General features: G+C 45.5%; 1 pseudogene; it reads right to left on the minus strand.

Annotated features, from left to right (window-relative positions):
• Nucleotides 1-278: 278 nt before the first annotated feature.
• LOC135574708 (dynein regulatory complex subunit 5-like) lies at nucleotides 279-5,150 on the minus strand (annotated as a pseudogene).

The following is a 5,150-nucleotide window of genomic DNA, read 5'->3' on the forward strand; positions in this document are numbered from 1 at the left end:
GCTTATCTACACAGGCAGACCTTGGCTCTGTTCATAAATGATCTTAATAGGGAGAGACGGTGTGGGAAAGCTTCAGAACCATACAGCCATTGTACTGGAGCGGAGATGAGACGGGCTAGTACTAAAACTAATGACGTCATTTTCAGTTTATAACCTGTGGTAAAATGTATCATCGGCAGTACTCTCGAGAATAAACGCTGCTGGTTGACTTTTAAGACTGATCTCTGTCCATTTTATACAAATAAGAGTCTTACAAATTCTTATGAATTGACAGAGTGTTTAATTTTAATTGGGTATTAAAACATAGAGGAATATAATTCCTGTAACAGTTTGCCTGCAACAGTCCCCGGGCACTAGGAGCGCCACTTCTAGGTGAGCATTTTCTTCTTTGCTTATGGCTGCATAGAGTTGGTTGAGAGCGTTCTTAGTGCCAGCATCACTTTGTGGTGGTAAATAGACGGCTCCGAATAATACAGATGAGAACTCTCTTGATAGATAGCGTGGTCAACAATTTATAAGGTACTCTACCTCAGGCAAGCAATACATCGAGACTTCTTTAATATTAGACATTGCGCACCAGCTGTTATTGACAAAAATACACCCCCCCCCAACACCTCGTCATACCAGAGGTAGCGTCTCTGTTCTGCCAGTGCATGGAAAATCCCGCCAGCTCTATATTGTCCATTTCTTCGGTCAGCCACGTCTCGGTGACACATAGGATGTTACAGTTTTTAATATCCCGTTGGTTGGATAATCTTAATAATCGGTCATCAATTTTATTTTCTAACGATTGAACGTTAGAAAGGAGAATGGAAGGCATTGGGAGTTCACTCGCTCGTCTCCGGCTTCTCAGAAGGATCCCCGATCTGCGTCCTCTTTTCCAGCGTCTGTTCTTCACGCAAAAGGCGTGGATCTGGGCCTGTTCCAGGTAAAGCAGGATATCCATCTCGTCGGACTCGTTAAAGGAGAACGTTTCTTCCAGTCCGTGGTGAGTAATCTCTTTTCTGATGTCCAGAAGTTCTTTTTGGTCATAAAAGATGGTAGCAGCAACATTATGTACACAATACGTTTAAAAAATAAGTTACACAAAACACAAGAAAAATAACAAAATTGGGAGAATATAAAACGTCTTTGGCGCCATCTTAAAACATACAATTATCTGTAAGATCCCTCAGTCGAACAGTGATTCCACCACAAAGACTAGGGAGGTTTTCCAATGGTGAAAAAAAGCAGACATTGAATATTCCTTTGAGCATGGTGAAGTTATTAAATACACTTTGGGTGGTGTACCAATACACCCAGTCTGTAACGGCCGTCGTCGGTGGAAGAAGGTGAGGACCAAGGTGCAGCATGGTAAGTGTTCATGATTTTTAATATAATCAAAACTGAACACTAAACAAAATAACAACTAGGAAGAACGAACAAATGAAACAGTCCTGTCCTAGTGATGACACACAAAACACAAAATAAACACCCACAAAACACAGGTGGAAAAAGGCTACCTAAGTATGATTCTCAATCAGAGACAACTAACGACACCTGCCTCTGATTGAGAACCATACCAGGCCAAACTCAAAAACCAACCTAGAAAAACAAACATAGACTGCCCACCCCAACTCATGCCCTGACCATACTAAAACAAAAACAAAACAAAGGAACTAAGGTCAGAATGTGACAGTACCCCCCCCCCCCAAAGGTGCGGACTCCGGCCGCAAAACCTAAACCTATAAGGGAGGGTCTGAGTGGGTGTCTGTCCGCGGTGGCGGCTCTGGCGCGGGACGTGGACCCCACTCCACCATAGTCCTTCTCCGCCTCTCTACACGCCTCCGTGGCCTCTTTAATGCGGCACCCCTCGCCGCCGTCCTCGGACTGGAGACCCAAGCCACGGGTCCCGAATGGACGGGAGATTCCGGTAGCACCGGACGGACGGGAGATTCCGGCAGCACAGGATGGAAGGGAGATTCCGGCAGCACCGGACACCAGATTCCGGCAGCTCCTGGCTGCCAAATGTTGATCTTTCACTGAATCCGAATGATCTAAAACATTTACAATGTTTAAAACTATGGTACTTTTGATACTAGCCGCCTCGTCCCCCAGACGGTTTTGACGCAGGTTGAAGGGCAGGCTGGAGTTCTTTGCCAGGACATCTGGGCCCCGACCCCAGAATGTTGTTGTCGTAGACAGTGAGGCTCTCCAGCTTGCTCCTGTTTAGTTTCATTTAAACATATTGAATATACAATAATGACAAGAGAAAACATGAAAAAGGGTACACATGTGCAGGTGAGGTAGGCAACCTGACAAATTCTCACCTGTTGAGCAGCTTGCCCGGGCACCATGGTCCCCAATGACGTTGTGGGGGAAGTTGAGCTACCTGAGGGTGGTTCAGGAGGGTGTTCATCAATTGACGACACTGCTTGTCGTCCACTTTCCTTTGGTGGATCTTCAGCACCTGCGACGATAGCGGAGATTATGGGATTAAAATCAGTCTCAACAGTCTCAAGAGCAGGGAGGCTTGGCAGATATATTTATGTGGCAATAATGCATACTGTAGCTTTAGCTTAACCTGCCCAGATGTTTAAAAATATATAAAATAAAACAAGCTGGAATCAAATTGAATTATTTCTTCTAATACAACAAATTAGAAATATGTGACGTTGTGGTTTATCATAGAATGCCATCTAGCCAATAATCAATTAATCCCTGTGCTGTGGTATTTGTTTCACCACATTTGAAACAAAATCTTATTTACTGAGGAAATGCATGACACAGAGCAGAAAAAAGTGCTTCAGACAATCATCCTGTAAAGGAAAGTAGAGCGACTAAGCCAAAAGGCACCATGCCAAAAGGCACCATGCCAGTGAACACTGAAAGGGAGTATTGCGGATGATTAACTCAAGAGGTTCCTCTCAAAGGTCATGCCACAGCCCTTGACCCGGTAGACCACATGCAACTCCTCCAGATGGCTCCTCCAGGTGGCTCAGCTTGTCCAGCAGGATGCCAAAGTCAAAGTGGTCCATGGATGGCCAGTCCATGCCCATGTTGCTGGCTGAGTCCGGGCTGTCGTTCTCTTCTGACTTCTGGAGCTCCTTAATGGGCGGCAGCAGCTGCGAGACATCTAGCCAGCACAGAGGCACCATGCCCAGCATCGTCTTGTCGGTCACGTCGAGGATGAGGAACTCAATGATCTTCTCCAGGTGACTCGAAGAACATGCGTTTCCAGCTGTGGCAACTATGAGGAGATGTCGCACAGGCCTCTGTGCCGTTTGCAGTGGCCGTCGTCGCGGATCAGGTTGGCGGCCACCAGCAGAGGCATGGAGGAAGAGAGCTTCTCCAGGACATAGTCTTGGTGGCTGTGGAGAAGTTTGAGGATGGGCTTCTCTGTGACAAAGGTATAAAGAGGTTGTGATCTGTGACGACCCTCCCACTGTCTTCCGAATTCTCTCTCTCGGCTCTTGTTTTCCTTAATAGGATGTTGGTGGGCGGAGCCGGGAAGGTCGTCTGCGAAATGGGACACACCTGGGCTCGGGTGTGTCCTAGGGATAAATACACCCCCCCATACATTGAAGCGACTCTCCAATCTGACATGCTGTTGTTTTTGGTTGTGGCATTTTGGGTCGGCTTTGTGTTCATTTGCTTTGGCACCGCTCCACACCCCTCATCTATGCACGCATCCACTCACTTACACACACACACACACACACACACACTTGTTAGTTGGCTATAGTTTACTTTATTTAATGAATATATCTTGTTTTTTCTTTATCTATGCGTTGTCACAAGCCAGTTCGTAACAAGTGGGGGCTCGTCTGGGATTGTAAAGGTTGGTTCCTAAAAATGTTGCCGTATAGTATTTTGTTGCATTATGATGGGTTAATTCTAATTGGGATGCACTTTGGTTGATATCTGATTTATAAGTGTTTGGCATAGTGCCTTAGAGATGCATCTGATTTTGGTTGTTCGGTGACGTCATCAAACAGGTGCGTTGCATAAAAGTATGCCAGTAGGCCTAATACTAGTGTAGTTAGGCTAACTGGTATGAGTATTGTGTTTGGGATAAAATGTGGAGTTAGTGTTTGATAAACTCTGTAGGTGCTTAGTTTGCATGTTTTGTTATTTTTTAGTTGTGCTGTTTGGTTGCCTTTGTTAGTTTGTTTGGTAAACTTGCCACTGTGTTGGATAGTTGGTTGTGTGCTACGTTGGAGAGTATGACATTGGTTAGTTTCAAGGCCCCTGCCCAGGGTGGAAATTCTTGCTCTATTCGTTGTTGGGACATCGGTCTGAGGTGGTGAATACGGTCGGCTGTGTACCTCGGTGGGAGATTTGGGTAGGGTAGTGCTATTTGCTACCTGTAGCTACAGATTTCTTTTCCCGTTAGGGTTTACGACTCATTCCACTTTGGAATACGTTGGGCATGGTGATTTTGTTTGTTATTTTTGTGTGGTGTCCGTGGACGGAGCAGTTGTCTGGAGGAACATCTGGGGCTCGGGGGGGGGGGGGGAATCTGCCAACATGCTGTTTTTTTCTTCTTCCATGCCAGTGGGCTACTATGTGTAATTACCACTGCGAATCCACATGAAGACTAGGGTTGAGTTTTTGTAGGATTTGGTGAAGCTCCATCTCTCTCCTGCGGTGCCCAGTGCTTCTCTTGTGGTCCGGTATGGTGTGCTCAGCAGAGGGGCAGTGGGATTTTTTGTTGGAGTTACTTGTGACTATGGCGTCTAAAGTGGACAAGTTCATTCACATTCCATCAGAGGAACTGTTAGAATATGTACTAAAGAACAGCTGTTGAAGATTACTGAACACTACCAGGTTGAAATCAGTGATAAATGTCCAATTATGTTAGGTTGATATTGAAGGCCAATCTGATGGAGTGATATACTCGTAGGCACCACTAGGGCAGCGTCTGTAACAGCCTCTGTGACAGATCAAATAAACTGAATTGATTTAATTGACTGAATAAATTACATACAATATGTAGAACAAAACATACCTTCAAAGTTTCTCACCATGTGTTGCAGGCAGAGGTTGGATAAAAGGGGCACTACTACAAGGGACAACTCTGGATCTTTTGCAATGATCCTGCACATGTTCCTTGGATCTACAGCCACTGGGGGATACATGCCAGCCCAAGGGGACTTTGATATTTGCAG

Source organism: Oncorhynchus nerka, linkage group LG13, assembly GCF_034236695.1.
Source record: "Oncorhynchus nerka isolate Pitt River linkage group LG13, Oner_Uvic_2.0, whole genome shotgun sequence".
NCBI classification, from domain to species: domain Eukaryota; kingdom Metazoa; phylum Chordata; class Actinopteri; order Salmoniformes; family Salmonidae; genus Oncorhynchus; species Oncorhynchus nerka.